Here is a 25,340-nt window from a genome sequence, read left to right on the forward strand (position 1 = left end):
AAATACCTATGTTTGGACTCAAAGTCACACCTTCTCCGATTATAGGTTGTTACAACTCCTTGTGACTCAATCGCAATCCCGTCCCACAAGAATTCGTAACATACCTTGCTCTTTGTGTGAGTTTGGTGTTCTCAACACTTCGACGTTTTCGTGACTTGATAGAAGCTGAAGTGTCCTTGGATGTCCGTCTTCCATTGTCTGGAAGCATTCCTGTACATTTTCCACAAGATTTGTCTTTATTTTACAATGTATCAAAGAGAAGCTGATCACACTTCTCTTAAGTTTTAATGTGTTTGAGACCTTGTTCACACTAACCCAGATCAGTATCCTGGCATCAGTGTCACTCTCTAAATTAAAAAATAGTCCCGCGTGCCACCCCTAAACCGTCCCCGCCTAGCACAAAAAGTACCTATTTGCATCCTTGTCACCTCCTCTAAAAAGCAGAATGTTTGTTTCTTGCTGTCTTAAACATAGACAACAATGTACACTATTTTTACTATAGTAAAAAGTGGCAGGATTTTCCTTATTGTCTGCTAAGTAAGAGATGTACTGTCTTTATAAAATACACTTTGCAACAGCTGCAAGGAGCAGAGGTCACTTGACTCTGGCTGCATCGTTGATCATCCACTCTAGCAGTAAACAGGCCTTCGCCCTTAAGGCTTGGCCCTCAAGGCTGAAAGGGGCTGAAGGGGCTGAAAAGGGGTAAGGGCTGATACCCCCTCCTGGGGAAAATTTCTCCCCACTGGGGGGGAGGTTGCTGCCCGGTAACTATTCATCACTTAACATTAATTTAATTTTCTCCTCCACCACTGCTGCTTGTCTTTTCTGAACAGCTTTAGTCTGTTGGTTTCTGGAGAATCACTAATTTTTTTTCCACACTGTAATTCATGGCACTAGTTTATTTATTTTCAGCTTTTACACATTTGCTCAAAACATCAACTGTCCCGATGTTCCATTTGCATCAGGATATATGAGTCTAATTTTCCAAGTGGCCATTTAGACCTCGGGCCATCATTGTGAAAAATCACTATGTCCCCCGGGCTTGGACTTTTATTTTCAGGAACACCAGCTCCATGAAATGTCTCTCAATGAAAGGGGAGATCTTTTCCCAAATTTCTCCCAACGTTCAATCACTTTTAATAGGTGTTTGAATTTCGTCTGAGTTGCTCAGGTTGAAATAAGTAGGATCCTCTGTATTCATCATTCATAGGAGGAACAGGTTCGGGGCCTTCTGCCCTGTAGTAAATGAGATGGACTTAACATTCCCCAAATTTTCAGATCTCCAGTACTAAGGTTAAGTGTTTTTGACTCTATTTTCTATTTCAGTCACAACTGTATGAATTCTTCTAAAGTCCCATTCTTGCATGAAAGGTCATCTAACCCGAATCGCAGGCCCTCTCGAAATTTTTGTTCTCGGGTGCCAAATTTAAAAAATTATTTTTCTCTTTGAAAAGATGAGAATCTTTTCCCGATCTAAAGACAAAGTTTGAAATTTGATAGAAACTTTGGGAAATTTTGCTCGAAAGTTAAGGGGCTCGGGGATGTTTACGCATCGGATTTTCCCCGGCCCCATTTCGGCCAATTTCACTGCTAGTCGACAAAAAACATGAATATTGCTAACTCCATTTTGTCTTTTCGAATGGGTTTGAAACCACCCTTATAATTCAACCTATCAGTACAGTGTAGAATTTAGAATTTTTCCAATTCCTAATTTCAAAAGATGCCAATTTCAATAGGGTCCGAATAAACGAAGAACATTCCTGGACTAATGCATTTCCTCTAGTCATTAGTCCGTCTCAAGGGCCACTTATATTCTTTGCTTTCCACTTTGATTTTATTCTCACAAAATATAAGATTTACTGTTATCAGACTACTGCATTAGTGTAAAAAATGGTATAAATATTTTAGTGCATTTAAAATATTAGACTCACCAGTTGGGTTGCAACAAGGTTTACTTTGAACGGTAAATCGAACATTTCTGCTACTTTGGGGCTCAATTTCAAAGGGTTTCATTTAAACCTCAAAATCATCTCAATTTCTGTAATATTCTTCCCTTCTATAAATGGGGGAATGAAAACTAGAAACAACAATAAATACCATACGAAAATACACTGCAAGTGTGATTATTAAAAAAATGGTCAAAGTTTTTTTCTCATTGCTGTGTGCTGCAGGATTTTTAGACTGTGCACACTGACCCACATAGACCCATTCTTTCATAGAAGGCCTGAACTTTCCCACTAGATTTGAGGCCCCTAGAATTTCAGGTACTAGTCGTCAAAAACCCCCGGCGTAAAGCTATAGTAAGGCGAAAACCCTCAAAGGTTAACACATTTTACAATGCCCATCATTCTTTCATAAAATCCGCCGTGCCATGGAATTTAGGAGGAATGTATCTCAACACAACTCGTTGATTCAGCATCTTTGTACTTCTGGTTGATAAGATCTTGCTTATATAAGCAACCCCCCAACAAATTCATTGCATTATCTGAAATCTCAGTCAGGACATCCCCTTCGACTGCAAACCTTCTGAATAATTTGATAAAGTTTCAGCAGATGTCAGTGCTACTTCTAAAATGTACTGCTCTGGTCTGGGACAAGTGAACAAACAGATGTACACCTTGATGAGAACTTTGTCAACTGTTTGTTAAAATTATTGGTCAGTGTAATCCACCTGTCACCTCAAATGGGTGATATGACAAACTCTTTCAGAGGATTATGGAGGTGGACCTGGATACTGACATCTGCATATCGTAGTGACGACCATTTAAAGTCTTTATTTGTTTCACACTTTATGGAAAAATTGAGGTATCCAGTAGATTGTGTAAATGACAATGTGTCAGCTACCCACCATGTACACGTTACTGTGGGCGTTCTGCACAATCAGTTTTGTTAGCCAATGATTCTTGGGGTCAATAGGATGTATGCTTCTTTAGGTTAAAATTATGAATTCTTCCTCGCATCTTATAATCTTTTCTGAGTCGAGATAAAGTCCTAAAGATTTAAACATTGAGGATTTATCTTGTGTTTCTAAAATTTATATTCTGTAAAAAAACAACTTTCTGTATTAGTTTCCCTATTTAATGGGTTCCCAAAATTCCCTAATCAGGTTTATTCCTTTAATGAATTTGACAAATTAACCTTAGAGTTTCCCAAGATGAGTATTTAGATCCATCAATGACTACTTTGGGTTTAGTATTTACACAACATTTCTGCTATGTTCAAGCAGCCCTTTCTTCTGGCATAATGTGAGCTTTTTTCGAGGCCAGTTATTTTATAGAAGCCCGTTAGGTCATGGAGCCATAATTTATTATCCAATTTCTTGAGTAGGACACCGTGACAACATTCAGCTGGATTCTCTAGGGTAGAGGGCGTGAGAAGAGATAATCTCTCTGCATCTCTTTATTTCTGCTACTCTGTTCTGTACATGAACCAACTTACTTATTTTTTAACCATTGGAGAACTGCCTCATTTCACTCCAGATCACGTTTTCCAATAGTGAGATGATCAAGTACTTGTTGGATAGACAGCTAATTTTTTACCTCAAAGTGCTGTCAGTTCCCAATGTGGTACTGTTTTTTGACCTTCAAAGGGGCTACTGGCCTTTGAAGTAAATGTGTACTTCCCCTTTAGCATTACTCATGCTACATGCGGCCATAACCTCTGTTGCCGCATCCGGACACTGTAATTTTACTTGTTTCCCTCTTGACCTATTTGTCTGGGAATTTATTTGATGAAGTTGGGAAACTCCTGGATATTTCTCCCATGTTTACTCATTCCCAGAGGTAAGTTCTCATCCCATCTATTTTGAGCTTCATGATCTTGCATAAGCATTTTACCCTTTATGGTAATTGTGAGCAGTCCTAGAGGATCAAACATTTGTGATCCTTCTGACAGTAAATCGTTTTTGTGAGTGTACTGCATGATTTATTGTTTTCTTTTTGAGACTCAAAGTTCTTCCTGTGTGTTCCCAAATTTAAATCCCAGCATATTATTGCAATGAATTTCAGTTTCAGGAAATCTTCTTTATAAATTCCTAATTGCTTTGATTTGTTTTCCCCATCCTTAGAGGCATGTTTGTCTTTCATCTCCTTTTAACTTCTCTGTATAAGGTTTCAAATCCTCCTCTTTTTCCCCACTATTAATTTTCCACATAAACTTTCTTTAAGATTTCTTTGAAGGACTTTTAGATTTCTTCAAATGTGTATTTATAAGAGTAGCTTCTAATAAGAATGGGAGGATGTTGCAAAATTTGATTTGGAAACAATAAGTTTGGACTTTTAGATCATGTGGATTTTCAGGCCACAAGAATAGTTAATGTCTATTTATTTCTTGTAGTCCTACTCTTAAAACCTTGGAAAAATCAGCCTGTTAGCAAGGGTTTTTTTCCCAAAAATTTCTAACCGTCCAAACTCTCAGTTAGTGAGTCGGTCATCAGACAGTCATTAAGACTTCTCATCTTTATTTCCCTTGCGCTGCATTATATACAACACGTAGTGGGTTAGAATTTTTCTGGCTCCTTTGGGGCGGGAGATAATGGCGTTTGTCTTCAACCTTTCTTGATATTTCCTCAATGAATTTATTGTCCAACTGTTCTTGTATGATATTATCAAGAAGTCAGTAGCTCTGGATTCTTCCTGGCTCATGTATTTGTGCTTTCATTGTCAAAGCCATGCCCATAGTGCTAGCCCGATGTGGGGGATTTAATTTCCCTGGTAACTAACCCATATGCCATCTTATATTTGACAGTGTCCAAATATTGTTATAAGTCTGAGACTTTTGTGGCTTGTTTATTTACATCAATACCTATATCTAAACACCTTATCAACTGGTTCATTCATTTCTTCCAGTAATGATAATTTTGCTGTGGTACATGATCAGCGGGTTTTTCGTAACTAATACATTTTCCACTGAATCAATATGCTTCTTTCCACTTTGAGAGGAATGGACATATCATTTTGCCTCCTGCTGTTTCAGCAAGTGAACATCATGTTTACTTACTATATTTTGCACAAAACATGATAATAATCACTTCCAATGATTAAATCAATTGGACAATTGTGTCCGTCTGTATTCAGGACAGTAATTTACCTTAGCTGCTTTCAGTGCTGCAACTGTTTCTTTTAATCCTGGATCTGCACAGACTTACATTACTACCACATTCTACTGTCTTTTTCCTGTTTCCTAGACCAGCAGTGATTCTGGCTGGTCATATGTCTTTTACCAAATTGTGAAAAAAAGCTATATCTTAGTATTTGGCATAGGGTTGTTTATTCAGTTTCTGCACATGATCTTCTTATGAAGGACCTTTGTGAGCCTTGATCAAATAGTTTAGCACATTGGTTTTTGTAATTTATTAGATAACTCAACTGACTATTTGGAGAGCAGTTTCTTAAACTTATCTCTCATTTAATGCTGTTGCTTGCTGACTTCCTGATTCTGGGGAAATCTGCTGCTGTTCAACAAAGTATTTGGGGGTAATGCTGTATCATGCATACCCTTGCATTTAAAACCTTCTTCAGTGAGCATTTTCCTCCCTTGTGTTTTACTAAAAACTTGATGCACCTTTCAGCTGATGAACCGCTTGTTTACGTGCCTCCATTGATGTGTATTGACTCAATACTGTGCCCAATTTTTTCTCAAAAATACACATTTTGAGAAAGTTTATGTATGAAAGTCTGTTTATTCATTGTATTCACACTTGATAAATGCCTATATGGTTCCCATTATGTAGTTTAGTGGGGTGGGATACTCTTTTTATACTGAGTTGAAGGTTTATTATCCACTGGATTTGTGGTTTTCATCTTGTCTCGTTGTTTCATGCATGAAATTTTTGTTTATAACCATTGCTAATTTCTTCACAAGTGAAATCGTTTTGAACATATATTTAATATTTTAATGTTTTGTGACACTTATCTTGTACAATACCACTGATAAACCAATCCATTGTCTTGGTCATATTTAGCACCTAGAGATTAGCTATTGTCTAATGTGATTCTAAATGCCTGTAAATCTGAATACCCAAAGTTTTGGGGGCTTCAAGCTTGATTTAAGACTGCATGTCTATTCAGCCTTGTCAGCATGGTAAAATTTTCTGCTAAGACCGTGGGTATTTGATAATTTCTTTGACCACGAAATGACTTAATCAGTTCATAGGGTTCTCCTTCAAGACATTTAAGATTTGAAATTAGCAATCTCTTCTATGTCAGTTCGTGAATTACTATGGATTGAAAACCACTAATGAATTCTTCATAAATTTTGACCTTGGAAAATAGGGAATGACAAAAGTAGTAAGCTTAATGGGACACTTGTTGTTGTTACAGGTGTAACAGGTGTTTTCACTGTTATAGTAGGTCTCTGTGACAGGTTTTGACAGATGGCCTGACTCCTGTCCACCTTTAAATTTTTGATCACTAAAAGTATCCAAACATTTTTAATTTCATCCTCAGATGGATCTGATTCAAAAATTTTTTTTATAATGTGTATAGTCTAATTAATTATTTTCATACGTTGTGTAAATAATCCCAAAATGACCTCAAGATCATCAAAAACTATGTTGCATCTTGAGTTAATCCTATACGACTGAATTAGATTTTCAATTTGTAATCTTAGTCTGTAAAATAATAGTTTTCAAACAAGCCATTTAATGGTATACTGAAAATTCTAGCACCACCTTAGAGTGTTTAAAAACACTTACTGTTATAAACAGCTGAGTTTTGTTATGCTTAAGTCCATTCGAGTCAGACACTATGACCTCAGGGTCAATGACCATGAAGATTTAAAGCGTACATGTGTCCCCGTGTTTATGGGTTGATTTGTTTGCTGTCAGTGAAGATGATTAATGAAAATAACGACATTATAACCCTTTATTACTATACACTATAAATGTACTGTAAACTTAAATCCCGTGAATATTACTTATTTATTTATTTATTTATTTATTTCCAATTTGAGCACATATAAGGTACAAAAAATACAAAACACTCAAAGCCTATACTATGCATAGCATTCGGGCTGGCTTAAAATTAACTTAAGATTAACTAAGCAATGATGAAATCAGTGATAAAACATTAATGTAAACAGATAACTATAAAGCACAAGTGAGTATTACAAAGACAGGTCATATGGTTGCATTCAGTTAGGTAGTGATTCTGTTAGGTAGTGTATTTAAAAAATAATAAAGTTAGATTGGGTTTTAGGTTTAACATTTATGTGATATAATTGTGAGAAACATTTAAGATATACAATTTATAGTGTTCAGTTATTCAGTATTTATTTGGTTTTGGGTGAGTAAGTAATCTTTGAGAAGAGACTTGAATTTATAAACAGGTTGTGTTTCTTTTATATTTACAGGTAATGAATTCCAGATTTTAGGGCCTTTTATGTGCATTGAGTTTTTGCATAGTGTGAGATGGACACGAGGAACATCAAAGAGTGATCTGTGCCTTGTGTTATGGTCATGTGTTCTGTTGAGGTTGGCAAGGAGATGTTTGAGGGGAGGGTTAATATCAGAGTTAAGTGTTCTATGTATGTAATAGGTGCAGTAATAAGTATGGATGTTTTGTATGGTGAGTAGGTTTAGTGTATTGAATATTGGTGGAGTGTGCTGCCTGTAGTGAGAATTTGTTATCATTCTAACTGCAGCCTTTTGTTGGGTAATTAGTGGTCTGAGATGGTTAATTGTTGTTGAGCCCCATGCACAAATTCCATAGGTGAGATAGGGGTAAATAAGAGAGTGATATAGGGCCAAGAGGGCTGACTGTGGAACATAGTACCGTATCTTCGATAGTATGCCTACAGTCTTGGAAATTTTCTTAGAAATTTGATGTATATGTGTATGAAATTTGAGTCTATTATCAAGGTGGATTCCTAAGAATTTTCCCTCTGTTAGTTTTGTGATAGGTGATCCATTTATCATTATGTTAAGAGGGACATCTGTAGCTCTGTTACCAAACTGAATGAAGTAGGTTTTGTCAATGTTTAGTGTAAGTTTGTTAGTCCTCATCCAGGTAGATATTTTCTGTAATTCGGTATTTACAGTATTGGCTAGCGTGACTGGGCTTGGGTGAGAGAAGACGTATGTAGTGTCATCTGCAAATAGTGTGGGGTTTGAGTAATTGCGAAGCATTTGGAAGGTCATTTATGTATAGGAGAAAGAGAAGAGGGCCAAGGACACTTCCCTGTGGGACACCAACTGTAATTGGTTGTGCAGAAGAGTTTGCCCCATTTGCGTACACATATTGGCTTCTGTTGCTGAGGTAAGACTTGAGGTAGTTGAGGGAGTGCCCTCTTATACCATAGTGTGACAATTTTACGTGGAGCAAGTCATGGTCAACTGTATCAAAAGCTTTACGTAAGTCAATGAAGATCCCCAGTGGGACTTCTTTTTTCTCTATTGCAGTGTATATATGTTCTAGCATGTGTATAATAGCATCATTAGTATTTTTATTAGGCCTGAATCCAAATTGGCAGGGGTTGAGTATGTTTTGGGAGATAAGGTAGGAGTAGATTCGTTTATGAATTAATTTTTCGAAGATTTTTGAGAGAGGGTGTAAGTTGGATATTGGCCTATAGTTATTCAACTCTGTTTGGTCTCCTCCTTTGTGGATCGGGGTCACCCTTGCTATTTTGAGTACTGTAGGGAAGGTGGAGGATTCAATGGATTTGTTAAAGAGTGTTGCAATGATTGGTGATAGCACTTGTGACACTTTTTTGTATATAAGGGGTGGTAAGGTATTTAAATCTCCTGCCTTGTTTTTTAGTGCGTTGATAATAAGGGAGACTTCGTATGGGTTAGTCGGAGCTAGGAACAGTGTGTTCGGGTAGTTGCCGGTGAGGTAGTCATTTGGTGGGGTATCTGAGCTTGGGATTTTATTGGCAAGGTTTTGTCCTATAGTGGAGAAGAAATCATTGAGTCTGTTTGCTGTTTCTGTTGGTGGGAGTTGGGGTTCATCTGTTTTTGCTAATTTTATTTCGCTATTTCGTGATATCTTTTTTGTTCCCAGAATTTCTGATAGGGTTTTCCAGGTCTTTTTTATATCACCTCGTAAGTTGGATAATCTGTTCTCATAATACAATTTTTTTGCCCTTCTTATCAGGCTGGTTAGGATTGACGAGTAACGTTTTGTTTGGTCTCTGGTTATGTGACCCATTCTGTACTGTTTTTCATATTGGTGTTTTGTATTTATGGATTTGAGAATGCTGGGTGTTAGCCAGGGACTGTTCAGTCTCTTTGCTGTCATCTGTTTAGTTTTTTTAGGGCAGTGCTTGTTATAGAGGTATTGGGTTTTTTTTAGAAAATTATTAATACATTCGTCAATATCTGTATAGGTTTCTAGCTCAGTGTGCCAATCAATGTTTGCTATTGCTGTTGTGAAGTTATTAATGGCTGCCTCATTGTGAAGTCTGAAGGTGACTTTAGTAGTGTCTTGGGGTAGTTTACCAAGAGTTGTTATGAGGAAAGTAGGGTAGTGGTCTGTGGTATTATCTGTAATTATGCCTGATTTTAAAGGGGATATGGTGTTGGTCCAGATGTGGTCAAGTAGGGAAACACTAGTCTCTGTAACTCTTGTAGGTTTTGTTACTGTTGGTAGTAACATACAGTTACTCATTGTGTTTGTGAATTCAGTAACGTGTGGGTCCTGGTCTTGCAGGAGATTTATATTGAAGTCACCTGAGAGTAGTAAGTGATCTTTGTTCATGCGTGCATCAGTTATCATACTTCCTAGATTTTGACTAAATTGGTTAATGTTTGACTGTGGAACTCTGTAGATGTTTATCAATGTGAGAGGTTTTTGTAGGTACTTGGATTTGAATTTAGCTATTATATATTCCCCATGTTCATCCCTTGTGCAAGTATTAGTGATACATTCTAGTTGGTCTGAGTAGTATATGGCTGTGCCACCCCCTTGTTGGTCTGGCCTACAGTTGTGTATGGCTGTGTAACCAGGAATGGCATAGACATCTGTACTATCAGGCTTTAGCCAGGTTTCAGTTAGTGTAATGATGGACATATTGGCATGTAAGGAATTTAGTAATGCTATGAAGTCATCGTAATGCTTGCTTAAAGATCTGATATTGTAGTTAAAGATAGTTATGTTGTTGTTGGCACTGAGAAGTGCCTTTGATTGTTCTGCAGTGTAGTAATTACAGTAACTGTTTGATTCATTTAAGTCATTAAATAAGAGGTTGGTATCAGGATCAATGCTTGTAATCATAAGATTTGTAGTGAATCTATAGTTTGAATTAAGTATAAAACAAAGTAAATAGTCTTAAGCTAAAAAATAGCACATGGATTATTTAACAAATGTAAAATAATGAGCTAAGGGACTAATACAAATAAAGTGATGATCAAATAGTGGAGCTTGGGAATATGATAGTAGGTAGTACTATAAAGGTAATTTTTTAAAGTTAGAATTATAGTATAAAATTATAATATAAAAGGGACTAATATAGGTTGTGGTGAACAATAAAGTGGTAATCAAATAAATGAGCTTTGGAATATAATGGCAAAATTGTGAACTTATTCTACTTTAGCACCTGAGAATAGCACCTTGATTATTTTAACAATTGTGAATATATAAACTAAGGTAGTTATATAAAGCTAAAATAAAGGAGAAAATATATAAGGGACTAAAATTAAGTAATGGTAAGCAGTTAAATGGACAGATGGTAGGAATTATATATTTTTTATTTTTTTTTATTATCACACTGGCCGATTCCCACCAAGGCAGGGTGGCCCGAAAAAGAAAAACTTTCACCATCATTCACTCCATCACTGTCTTGCCAGAAGGGTGCTTTACACTACAGTTTTTAAACTGCAACATTAACACCCCTCCTTCAGAGTGCAGGCACTGTACTTCCCATCTCCAGGACTCAAGTCCGGCCTGCCGGTTTCCCTGAATCCCTTCATAAATGTTACTTTGCTCACACTCCAACAGCACGTCAAGTATTAGAAACCATTTGTCTCCATTCACTCCTATCAAACACGCTCATGCATGCCTCCTGGAAGTCCAAGCCCCTCGCACACAAAACCTCCTTTACCCCCTTCCTCCAACCTTTCCTAGGCCGACCCCTACCCCGCCTTCCTTCCACTACAGACTGATACACTCTTGAAGTCATTCTGTTTCGCTCCATTCTCTCTACATGTCTGAACCACCTCAACAACCCTTCCTCAGCCCTCTGGACAACAGTTTTGGTAATCCCGCACCTCCTCCTAACTTCCAAACTACGAATTCTCTGCATTATATTCACACCACACATTGCCCTCAGACATGACATCTCCACTGCCTCCAGCCTTCTCCTCGCTGCAACATTCATCACCCACGCTTCACACCCATATAAGAGCGTTGGTAAAACTATACTCTCATACATCCCCCTCTTTGCCTCCAAGGACAAAGTTCTTTGTCTCCACAGACTCCTAAGTGCACCACTCACTCTTTTTCCCTCATCAATTCTATGATTCACCTCATCTTTCATTGACCCATCCGCTGACACGTCCACTCCCAAATATCTGAATACGTTCACCTCCTCCATACTCTCTCCCTCCAATCTGATATTCAATCTTTCATCACTTAATCTTTTTGTTATCCTCATAACCTTACTCTTTCCTGTATTCACCTTTAATTTTCTTCTTTTGCACACCCTACCAAATTCATCCACCAATCTCTGCAACTTCTCTTCAGAATCTCCCAAGAGCACAGTGTCATCAGCAAAGAGCAGCTGTGACAACTCCCACTTTGTGTGTGATTCTTTATCTTTTAACTCCACGCCTCTTGCCAAGACCCTCGCATTTACTTCTCTTACAACCCCATCCATAAATATATTAAACAACAACGGTGACATCACACATCCTTGTCTAAGGCCTACCTTTACTGGGAAAAAATTTCCCTCTTTCCTACATACTCTAACTTGAGCCTCACTATCCTCGTAAAAACTCTTCACTGCTTTCAGTAACCTACCTCCTACACCATACACTTGCAACATCTGCCACATTGCCCCCCTATCCACCCTGTCATACGCCTTTTCCAAATCCATAAATGCCACAAAGATCTCTTTAGCCTTATCTAAATACTGTTCACTTATATGTTTCACTGTAAACACCTGGTCCACACACCCCCTACCTTTCCTAAAGCCTCCTTGTTCATCTGCTATCCTATTCTCCGTCTTACTCTTAATTCTTTCAATTATAACTCTACCATACACTTTACCAGGTACACTCAACAGACTTATCCCCCTATAATTTTTGCACTCTCTTTTATCCCCTTTGCCTTTATACAAAGGAACTATGCATGCTCTCTGCCAATCCCTATTTACCTTACCCTCTTCCATACATTTATTAAATAATTGCACCAACCACTCCAAAACTATATCCCCACCTGCTTTTAACATTTCTATCTTTATCCCATCAATCCCGGCTGCCTTACCCCCTTTCATTTTACCTACTGCCTCACAAACTTCCCCCACACTCACAACTGGCTCTTCCTCACTCCTACAAGATGTTATTCCTCCTTGCCCTATACACGAAATCACAGCTTCCCTATCTTCATCAACATTTAACAATTTCTCAAAATATTCCCTCCATCTTCCCAATACCTCTAACTCTCCATTTAATAACTCTCCTCTCCTATTTTTAACTGACAAATCCATTTGTTCTCTAGGCTTTCTTAACTTGTTAATCTCACTCCAAAACTTTTTTTTATTTTCAACAAAATTTGTTGATAACATCTCACCCACTCTCTCATTTGCTCTCTTTTTACATTGCTTCACCACTCTCTTAACCTCTCTCTTTTTCTCCATATACTCTTCCCTCCTTGCATCACTTCTACTTTGTAAAAACTTCTCATATGCTAACTTTTTCTCCCTTACTACTCTCTTTACATCATCATTCCACCAATTGCTCCTCTTCCCTCCTGCACCCACTTTCCTGTAACCACAAACTTCTGCTGAACACTCTAACACTACATTTTTAATCCTACCCCATACCTCTTCGACCCCATTGCCTATGCTCTCATTTGCCCATCTATCCTCCAATAGCTGTTTATATCTTACCCTAACTGCCTCCTCTTTTAGTTTATAAACCTTCACCTCTCTCTTCCCTGATGCTTCTATTCTCCTTGTATCCCATCTACCTTTTACTCTCAGTGTAGCTACAACTAGAAAGTGATCTGATATATCTGTGGCCCCTCTATAAACATGTACATCCTGAAGTCTACTCAGCAGTCTTTTATCTACCAATACATAATCCAACAAACTACTGTCATTTCGCCCTACATCATATCTTGTATACTTATTTATCCTCTTTTTCTTAAAATATGTATTACCTATAACTAAACCCCTTTCTATACAAAGTTCAATCAAAGGGCTCCCATTATCATTTACACCTGGCACCCCAAACTTACCTACCACACCCTCTCTAAAAGTTTCTCCTACTTTAGCCTTCAGGTCCCCTACCACAATTACTCTCTCACTTGGTTCAAAGGCTCCTGTACATTCACTTAACATCTCCCAAAATCTCTCTCTCTCCTCTGCATTCCTCTCTTCTCCAGGTGCATACACGCTTATTATGACCCACTTCTCGCATCCAACCTTTACTTTAATCCACATAATTCTTGAATTTACACATTCATATTCTCTTTTCTCCTTCCATAACTGATCATTTAACATTACTGCTACCCCTTCCTTTGCTCTAACTCTCTCAGATACTCCAGATTTAATCCCATTTATTTCCCCCCACTGAAACTCTCCTACCCCCTTCAGCTTTGTTTCACTTAGAGCCAGGACATCCAACTTCTTTTCATTCATAACATCAGCAATCATCTGTTTCTTGTCATCCGCACTACATCCACGCACATTTAAGCAACCCAGTTTTATAAAGTTTTTCTTCTTCTCTTTTTTTAGTAAATGTATACAGGAGAAGGGGTTACTAGCCCATTGCTCCCGGCATTTTAGTCGCCTCATACGACACGCATGGCTTACGGAGGAAAGATTCTTTTCCACTTCCCCATGGACAATAGAAGAAATAAAAAAGGACAAGAGCTATTTAGAAAAAGGAGAAAAACCTAGATGTATGTATATATATATATGCATGTGCGTGTCTGTGAAGTGTGACCAAAGTGTAAGTAGGAGTAGCAAGATATCCCTGTTATCTAGCGTGTATAAAAATACAATTTGAAATGGTACTTGCAATTGCACTAGAGTCTGGTATAGGTTGTTGACAAGATCAAGATTATAACTAGATTTAAATTGACAAAATAAAATTCACAATTAAAGTACCAAAAGAATAATAGTAAAAAAATAACAATGGTAATGTCTTGGTTATAATATGATAGTAAGATGGTAGACAGGTACCCAGGTACACAGGTACAAGGGATAATATAAAGGTTGGGGTTGAATATACAAACTTGAAAATTTGGCAACAAAATGTTATGGGAAGTATAAAATAATGTTTAATGTACAAAAGTAAAATTGACTGGTAGTAAATATGGTGTTTAATAAAATTTTAGTAAGTAATAATGATTACAAAAAAGTGAAAAAGTAATGTTTATTTCATTCAATATTGCACTGGTAGTTATACTTGAGGTTATATGGCAGTACAAGGTAGTTAAGAGTAATCTAGGATAGTAAATGTGGTATTAAAACAGGTAAAGGTAATTAGACAAGTAATGGTTATTAAATGTCAAAAATGTTAAGAGTAAATTGAAATTTTAGTAAAAATGATATTTATTAATTTTAGTAAGTAATATCAATTGATAGTATTTAAAAAAATATGAAGTAGTAATATGGACAGAGAAAGTATCAATTCAGCTAATGTTTAAGCGAACAATAGTAAATAAGAAAATCACATAAGGTGACTTATGCTTACTAGTAAAATCACAAAATGAGGTAGTTGATTATTTAATTACTAAGAGATTGTACAATGAAATTTGAACAATAATGGAGCAAAACGTACACTGCACTATGTAGGCTTTTAGGTTGGACATTGTTCAGTTATTCTCTGTAAGATTAGTATCCCTGAGAAATCGTGATAGATCATTCTCATTCGTGATTGTGTACAGTTGACCTACATTTGTTTTCCTAACTAGAATTTTCCCATCCCGTGTGAAGCATTGGTGTATTGTGTCATTATTCTCTCGCTTAAGTTTTCTGACTCTATACAGGAGGTTCTGACATTTTTTGGTAAGACACTCGTTTATGTATACCTCTTTCTTTACTTTACTTACACATATATAAATTTCACTGTTAATATATATTTGAAAGCTTACACTTTATATATAAGTTCCTTTAATATAACAGGTAGATCTATAAGAAACAATCTTGTCTCTTAATTTCTGTCTATAAACATTATAAACACTACGTGTATATATACACTCAGACAAACAACATCACTTGGTGGTGGTGTCTTAATCAGCAATTTCTCCAGATTGGAGCAGTGGGTGCAGGATGTGGGTGAGTCACCCAGCTCCCGTTTTCTTTGGGTGTCCGCTGGGTGAGCGCCCGTTTTCTTTTGGGTGAACGCTGGGTGAGCGCCCATTTTCTTTTGGCTGCGCATTCTCTGTGATTGAGTCTGAAGGGACTCATTTATACTGATTTATATTGTAAAACACTAGTTTTACAGCTATTTTCGAAGGACCTTGGCTCATAGGTTATTTGTACACTGTAGTACAACATATTTGGACCACAGTGTGGTCTTTATCCGGTTCGAGCACGCCCAAATTCTGTTGAGAATTTTGGTCTTACCAGCTATGTGTATATATATAAATATAGGAAACACTTAGCTGATAAATGACAGCAAATCGTCTACACAGCCACCCCTGGAGACGAGGTCTAGAAGCTGTCGAAACCATCACAACATTGGGCTGTCAAGAGATACAATTTGTAAGTATAAATTACCCCTAAGGGGTGTTATGTCAGCATATTTCATTCGATGATGGCTGACGAAATACCTACTTGTTTGGACTCAAAAGTCCACACCTTACTGCCGATTATAGGTTGATTACAAACTCCTTGTGACTCAAGAATTGCGCAATCCCCCGATCTACAAGAAATTCGTAACATACCTTGCTCTTTGTAATGTGAGCTATGGTGTTCTCAACACCTTCGACAGGTATCGGTGACTTGATAGAAGCTTAAGTGTCCTTGGATGTCCACGTCTTCCATTGTCTAGGAAACGCACACTGGTACACTATGTTCCACAAGATTTGTCTTTATTGTTCACAATGTATCACAAGAGAAGCTGATCACACTTCTCGTAAGTGTTTAATGTGTTTGAGACACTTGTTCACACTAACGCACAGATCAGTATCCTGGCATCAGTGTCACTCTCCCTAGAGTCAAAGATAGTCTGGCGTCGCCACACCGCCCCAAGCCGTCACTGCCCTAGCACAAAAAAAAAAAAAAACGCTGACCTAGTACCTTGCATCCTTGTCACCTCCTCGATGAAGCAAAGCAGAATGTTTGTTTCTTGCTGTCTTAAGCATAGACAACAATGTACACTATTTTTACTATGGTAATAAAGTGGGAGCAGGATTTTCCTTAATTGTCCTGCTAAGTAAGAGATGTACTGTCTCTTATAAAAATACACTTTGCAACACCGCTGCAAGGAGCAGAGGTCACTTGACTACGTGGCATAGCATCTGTGATCAATTACTCACTCTAGCAGTAAACAAGACGCTCGCCCCTTCTGAGAGCTTGGCCACTCAGGGCTGAAAGGGGCTGAAGGGGCTGAAAGGGCTGAAGGGGGCTGATACCCCCCTCCTGGAGAAAATTTCTCCACATTACTGCACCTATTACATACATAGAACACTTAACTCTGTTATTAACCCTCCCCTCAAACATCTCCTTGCTAACCTCAACAGAACACATGACCACAACACAAGGCACAGATCACTCTTTGATGTTCCTCGTGTCCATCTCACGCTATGCAAAAACTCAATGCACATAAAAGGCCCTAAAATCTGGAATTCATTACCTGTAAATATAAAAGAAACACTACCTGTTTATAAATTCAAGTCTCTTCTCAAAGATCACTTACTCACCCAAAACCAAATAAATACTGAAAAACTGAACCTTATAAATTGTATATCTTAAATGTTTCTCATAATTATATCACATAAATGTTAAACCTAAGACCCAAATCTAACTTCGTTATTTTTTAAATACACTACCTAACAGAATACTCCATTCTACTGAATGTACAGCAATGCATGCAACCATATGACCTGTCTTTGTAATACTCATTTGTGCTTTTCTGTTATCTGTTTACAAAAATGTTTTATCACTGATTACATCATTGCTTAGTTAATCTTAAGTTAATTTTAAGCTTGCCCATAATGCTATGCATACAAGTGGCTTTGGCATGCTGCTCTTACCTGTATTTTTTGTACCTCTGTATGTATGTTCAAATTATTAAATAAATAAATAAATAAATAAATAAATAAAAGTGGCAGATGCAGTTTAATATAGACAAATGCAAAGTCCTAAATGTCGGACAGTTAAATAACCATGCCACATATAAACTAAATAATGTAGATCTTAATACACGTATTATTGATTGCGAAAAGGATTTAGGAGTTCTGGTTAGTAGTAATCTAAAGCCAATACAACAGTGCATTAGTGTTCACAATAAAGCTAACAGAATTCTTGGCTTCATATCTAGAAGTATAAATAATAGAAGTCTTCAGGTTGTTCTTCAACTCTATATATCCTTGGTTAGGCCTCATTTAGACTATGCTGCTCAGTTCTGGTCACTGTATTACAGAATGGATATAAATGCACTGGAAAACATACAGAGGAAGATGACAATGATGATCCCATGTATCAGAAATCTTCCCTATCAGGATAGACTGAGGGCCCTGAATCTGCACTCTCTCAAAAGGCATAGAATTAGGGGGGATATGATCGAGGTGTATAAATGGAAAACAGGAATAAATAAAGGGGATTAAATAGCGTGCTGAAAATTTCCAGCCAAGACAGGACTCGCAGCAATGGTTTCAAGTTGGAAAAGTTCAAATTCAGGAAGGATATAGGAAAGCACTGGTTTGGTAATAGAGTTGTGGATGAGTGGAACAAACTCTCGAGTACAGTTATTGAGGCTAAAACGTTGTGTAGTTTTAAAATTAGGTTAGATAAATACATGAGTGGGTGTGGGTGGGCGAGAGTTGGACCTGGCTAGCTTGTGCTGCTGAGTCTGGTGCCATGCTCCTTCCTTGAGTGGAGGTGACCAGACTGGGTGGGTCATTAGGCTAATATGGGGGTACATGGACCTGCTCTGCATGGGTCAGTAGGCCTGTTGCAGTGTTCCTTCTTTCTTATGTTCTTATGAAATCAGCCAAGCAAAAATCTGGGACCGAGATTTGATTGCAGTTATCTGGGGAATTCCTTGATACAGTAGGGCCCCGCTTTATGGCGTTTTGCTTTACAGCGTTCCGCTAATACGGTCATTTCAAATCACGACCAAAACTCGCTATACGGCTCCCCCCACCTGACTTTCTAATAGTCACTGCGCCCCACCCGGTTTGTTTACATTCTCTGTGAGATCCAAGCACAAAGTCTCTCCATTATGTCTGGAAACAACAAAATTTCAAGTGTTTTTAAAAGTTATTCCATATTTTATATATACTTTGATAATTATACTTATGTATACCTATACCTAAATAAACTTACATACCGTGCTGGCGTGCAGGTACACATTAAAATCAGTAAGAGTGTCTTATGTCTCGAGACGTCATATTAGTAATGATAATAATAATCATCGAGTCTCATTAAATGTCGTATATTATGTTAATATAAATATTTTCATTAATCCATCTATGATATTTTTTCAAAATTATATAATAAACACAATGCATAACATATGAAGATGATAAATACACCCCACAGTAGAATAAATAAACAAATATGAGATGTGGTAGCAGACGACTTGCACAAATGGCGCCATATTAGAAATGATAATAATAATAATAATAATAATAATAATAATAATAATAATACAGTGTCCCTCGTTTTTCGTAATTAATCCGTTCCTGGAGGAGCTACTATAAATGAAATTTACGATTTGCGAATCAATTTTCCCCATAAGAAATAATGTAAATACAATTAATCCGTTTCTGACACTCAGAAGTATTAAAACAAAAAAATTTTTTACATGAAATACACATGTAGTACATAAACAATACAATGGGAAATGATGAATGAAGCATTAACAGCATAACACTTACCTTTATTGGAGATTCTTCTTAGTGTATGGGAGACTGGAGGAGGAGAAAGATTGGATTGTTTACAGTTTGGAAGGGGAATCCCCTTCCAGCAACACCTCAGGTACCAATTGCTTCTCTGGGGTTGTTTGTCTTCTCTGTTTCTTAATGCCACTAGGACCACCTTGAGAGTCACTCTAGTCCTGTCTCGCAAAGTAACTGTGGAGAGAGCTCTTTTTCTGGTGTCTCTTTAACACTTCCCTAAAATGGCCCAAGACTTTGTCACTGTACATATTTCTCACCTTCTTTACCACAGGCTTGGCACTAGGAGCTTTCTTTGGAGCCATAGTAGCTTATTTAGTACTTGCAAGCACTAAAATGAGTGGAATATTATGAAATATTTCGTAGGAGCACTTGAGGGGACCTTCACTCACTGGTAAACAATGCCAGACTGGCTGGGTAGGGAGGCCTCCCCGGCTCACACCGTGCGTAAGTGTCCTGGACGAACTACTATTCGCGAGTCAACCTATGAAAAGCGAGTCCATTTTTATACAAAAATACCCCTATGATTGGCAAAATTTACGATTGCCGAGAACTACGAAAAGCGAGGGACCACTGTAATAATAATAATAATAATAATAATAATAATAATAATAACCACCGAGTCTCATTAAATATTGTATATTACGTTAATATAAATATTTTCATTAATCCATCCACTATATTTTTTTCAAAATTATATAATAAACACGATACATAACATATAAAGATGATAAATACACCCCACAATAGAATAAACATAAATATGAGATGTGGTAGCCAGATAACTTGTACAAGTGATGGAAAGAATAACACTTTCTCTAGTCTAACATAAGAGAAAATGTGTTACTGGGGTAACTGTAGAAAATTATTTCTTTCGTATGTTTGTAAGTAAGTTTATTCAGGTATACACAAATACAGTTACATAGATTATCATACATAGCAGCATATGTGTAGGGAACCTGGGATAACCCAAAAAAGTCATAGTGACTTATTTCCATTGCCTTCACTCAGAGTGTCATTTCTTCTAAAAATGGTGTTACATGAGAATGGGACTGTTCCTCTTTATTTGTTCTACCATATCAATGTAGAGACAACTTGTACACAATGTAACTTGTACACAAACCAGACGTGTACACTTTGTTTACAAAACTTATGTTCGCCTGGTTTGTTTACATAGCTCTGTGCCTGTCCTCACTCACTCACTCACTCACTCACTCACACACACACACACACACACACACACACACACACACACACACACACACACACACACACACACAGCATATTTTTGGACTGCAAGAAGGCCTTAGACACAGTTCCTCACAAGAGGTTACTGCAAAAGCTAGAGGATCAGGCACACATAACAGGAAAGGCACTGCAATGGATCAGAGAATACCTGACAGGGAGGCAACAACCAGTCATGGTACATGACGAGGTGTCAGAGTGGGCGCGCTGTGACAAGCAGGGTTCCACAGGGGTCAGTCCTAGGACCTGTGCTGTTCTTGGTATATGTGAACGACATAACGGAAGGGATAGACTCAGAAGTGTCCTTGTTTGCAGATGATGTGAAGTTAATGAGAAGAATCAAATCGGATGAGGATCAGGCAGGACTACAAAGAGACCTGTACAGGCTACAAGCCTGGTCCAGCAACTGGCTCCTTGAGTTTAACCCTGCCAACTGCAAAGTCATGAAGATTGGGGAAGGGCAAAGAAGACCGCAGACACAATATAGTTTAGATGGCCAAAGACTGCAAACCTCACTCAAGGAAAAAGATCTGGGGGTGAGTGTAACACCGAGCATATCTCCTGAGGCACACATCAATCAGATAACTGCTGCAGCATACGGGCGCCTGGCAAACCTACGGATAGTGTTCCGATACCTCAGTAAGGATTCGTTCAAGACTCTGTATACCATTTACATCAGGCCCATACTGGAGTATGCAGCACCAGTTTGGAATCCACACATAGTCAAGCATGTCAAGAAATTAGAGAAAGTGCAAAGGTTTGCAACAAGACTAGTCCCAGAGCTACGGGGATTGTCCTATGAAGAAAGGTTGAGGGAAATCGGCCTGACGACACTGGAGGACAGGAGGGTCAGGGGAGACATGATAACGACATATAAAATACTGCACGGAATAGACAAGGTGGACAAAGATGGGATGTTCCAGAGAAGGGACACAGAAACAAGGGGTCACAATTGGAAGCTGAAGACTCAGATGAATCAAAGGGATTTTAGGAAGTATTTCTTCAGTCATAGAGTTGTCAGGCCATGGAATAGCCTAGAAAGTGACGTAGTGGAGGCGGGAACCATACATAGTTTTAAGGCGAGGTATGATAAAGCTCATGGGGCAGGGAGAGAGAGGACCTAGTAGCAATCAGCAAAGAGGCGGGGCCAGGAGCTATGAATCGACCCCTGCAACCACAAATAGGTGAGTACACACACACACACACACACACACACACACACACACACACACACACACACACACACACACACACACACACACACACACTCACTCACTCACTCTCACTCTCACTCTCTCATTTATTCGTTTTATCTCATTTACTTACTCCTGACCCTACATTAAGACTACAAATATTTTAAGGTAAGTAATGAGTGAACTTTATATGCATTTTATCACTCTGGGATACTTAAATATCATAGAATATATGTGTGGGTGGAATGGCCTGGTATGGTAGCCTGGCTGACTACCATACATACCACATTTGATTTCTTACAATAAATACTACTCATCCACCACGATGCTGTGAACACTAACTCCAAGGCTGACGGACTGATTACCTCATCTTTTGTATATAGTTCTACTGTCTTCCTATTATATCCTAGAATCTGTATTGATAAAGCCACTGGATGGCGAAACATCTACAATAAAGATTTCCAAATGTTGCACATGTGTTTTAACTTTCAAGTAATGAGTAAACTGTATATGCATTTTATCACTCTGGGATGCTTAAATGTAATAGAATATTATGTGTAGGTGGGGTGGCCTGGTATGGTAGCCCGGCTGACTACCATACATACCACACTTGATTTCTTACGATAATTACTACTCATCTCACCCTAAATTAAGACTATAAATATTTTAATGTAAGTAATGAGTGCACTGTGCGTGTATTGTACTTTTTTATTGTTTTTTGATGCTTAGTTCTATTGCTAACTTAATATATGCTAGTGTAAACTTGCTATCTAGTATTTGTATGCATTTATAAGGGGAAAAAAGGGTGTTCCACTTTACGGCAATTTCCGCTTTATGGAGGTAGCCTGGAACCTAACCTGCCGTATAAGTGGGGCCCTACTGTATATTGAAACTAAGTGATTTGTGATCACTTTCCCCAAGCTCATCATTAACCTCAAGATTATTAATTAGTGACTCTTTGTTGGTAAGAACCAAGTCAAGCAGATTGTTTCCTCTAGTTGATTCTGCCACAACTTGCTCTAAAAAGCAATCCTGAACTGTATCAAGAGAGTCACTAGACTCAAGATTTCCTGTCATATTGTTCCAATCAATTTGTCTAAAGGTAAAATCTCCCATTATCACAACAGTTTCATATCTAGATGCCTTATGAATTTCTTCTCATCATAATGGTGTATGGTGAATAACATCATGACATTTTGCTATTTTCATGTTTTTATGATTTATTAATAGTCCTGCTTATTCTGTTTTGCTGAATGTTATTTTTTTTACAGATTTACCATGAGATATAAACAAAAATCCCTAAAATGACAGATCTGTCAGACTTTGAAAGAGGTCGAATTCTTCGTGCTTGTATGGGTGGTTGTAGCGTAACGATAACAGCTGGACTTTTTGGTGTATCAAGAGGTACTGTCTTGAAGGTGATGTGAGACTTTGCAAAAGAGGGGAAAACCTCTTCATCAAAGAAAAACTCTGGGAGGAAGTGAAAGTTGTCAGATAGGGATCAATGAACTCTTTCACGGATTTTTCGGAAGGATCATAAGACTACAGCACCCAAAATTGCAGCAGAGCTTAACCCGTAAACGATCCAAACGTATATATATGTTTTTTCAACATTTGAAAGTATGTAAAAAAAGTAGATCTTTTTGTTTTTCTACATTTGAAAATGTGTAAAAAAAAACTTTGATCTTTTTTTTTTTGTTATATATTTGAAAAAATGTAAAAAAAAATTAGATCTACTTTTGTAGCACAACACATGTGAACGTAGATCTGCTTGGACCGTTTACGGGTTAATGCACACCTCCTTAACCCAGTTTCCACAAAAACTGTGAGAATGGAACATCCTAAAGCTGGATTTTATGGGACGGCTGCAATTAGGAAACCCTTAATATCAAAAACCAATGTTGAGAAGTGTGTAGAGTGGTGTAAAAATCATCAACAATGGTCCTTAGATCACTGGAAGAACGTTATTGTCTCCAACGAGTCATCTTTCACCTTATTTCCAACATCAGGTCGAGCATACGTGTGGAGACAGCCAAAAGAAACATATGATCCCCACTGTCTTCTTCCATCTGTGATGATCTGGGATGCTATATCTTGGAAATCTTCAGGCCCAATGGTTGCCCTTCATGGCAGAATTAAAGGTAAGGATTATTTAAACATTTTAGCAGATCAACTTCATCCTATGATTGCAACACTGTTTCCAGAAGGGAATGCAATATTCCTGGACGATAATGCACCAATTCACGAAGCTAAAACCATCTCTGAGTGGCATGAGGAACATTCCAGTTAGGTTGAGCATCTTATATGGCCACCCCAATTCCAAGATCTTAATATAATTGACAATTTGTGGTGCATTTTGGAAAAACAAGTGAGGGGTTGATACCCTCCACCTTCATCACTTAAGGAACTGGAGACTGTTTTAGCTGACGAATGCACAAACATACCCTTGCAATCTATTCAAACATTGTATGAATCAATACCTCGTTGAATTCAAGCGGTAATTACTGCCAAAGGTGATCCACACCATATTAAAATAAATATGTTTGACATTTCAAGGTGTTTCCATTATTTTGTGCAACCCCTGCACATATGCCTCTGGGTTTTTCTTCTATTTTCTTTCTAGTTCTTGTTCTTGCTTATTTCCTCTTATCTCCATGGGGAAGTGGAACAGAATTCTTCCTCCATAAGCCATGTGTGTCGTAAGGGGCGACTAAATTGCCAGGAGCGAGAGACCAGTAACCCCTTCTCCTGTATATATTACTAAATTTAAAAGGACAAACTTTTGTTTTATCTTTTGGGCCACCTCACCTCAGTGAGATACGGCTGGTGCATTGAAAGAAAGAAGATATATATATAGGGAGAGAGAAATATGTTAGAAATTTAATTTATGGAATTTTCCAAAGGAAAATATCACCTTATTGGTGAAGAAACCATTCTTTCAAAATTAAGTAGAAATAATTTTTTACAAAAATAATTTAAGAGACTACAAAACTAAAAGTTTTTAGGGAAAATTGTTTTTGATACAACTAGATATATTTGGGGAAGTTAGTAAACAAAATAAAGCTCAAGATTAGCATCTCACTTACGTTGAGAAGGTTATCGCTGAGGCCAATTTGTTCTAACTATAGAAAAACTTGCTAGTTGGTTGGAATCTGAAAAATATTTTGAGGATTAAAGTAAAATGAGGAAGAAAGAAGGATTTAGGCAATTGAGAACAGTGCTGTGAAAGACAGTTGAAATATATAAAAAGGTATTAACCCTTTGACTGTCGCGGCCGTATATATACGTCTTACGAGGTACCGTGTTTGACGTATATATACTCACAAATTCTAGCGGCTTCAAATCAAGCAGGAGAAAGCTGGTAGGCCCACATGTGAGAGAATGGGTCTGTGTGGTCAGTGTGCACCATATAAAAAAAATCCTGGAGCACACAGTGCATAATGAGAAAAAAAACCTCTGACCATTTTTTTAATTAAAATGCCGACTTTATGGTCTATTTTCATATAGTATTTATGGTTGTATTCTCGTTTTCTTGGTCTCATTTGATAGAATGGAAAACATATTATAGAAATAGATGTGATTTTGATTGATTTACTATAAAAGAGCTAGAAATAGAGGCCTCAAATTAAATGTTTGATTTTTGCCAATGTTCAAAAGTAAACAAATGATG

At 37.6% G+C, this 25,340-nt stretch overlaps 1 protein-coding gene across 1 annotated transcript in view; it reads right to left on the reverse strand.

The window, feature by feature from the left end:
- Positions 1-24,831, reverse strand: part of LOC128706275 (zinc finger protein 84) — a 53,751-nt gene extending 28,920 nt beyond the window's left edge. Inside the window, 1 exon segment of the mRNA XM_070080359.1 lies at positions 24,757-24,831. The gene's annotated coding sequence lies outside the window, so the exon portion shown is untranslated.
- Positions 24,832-25,340: the final 509 nt, after the last annotated feature.

Source organism: Cherax quadricarinatus, unplaced genomic scaffold, assembly GCF_038502225.1.
Source record: "Cherax quadricarinatus isolate ZL_2023a unplaced genomic scaffold, ASM3850222v1 Contig342, whole genome shotgun sequence".
NCBI classification, from domain to species: Eukaryota; Metazoa; Arthropoda; class Malacostraca; order Decapoda; family Parastacidae; genus Cherax; species Cherax quadricarinatus.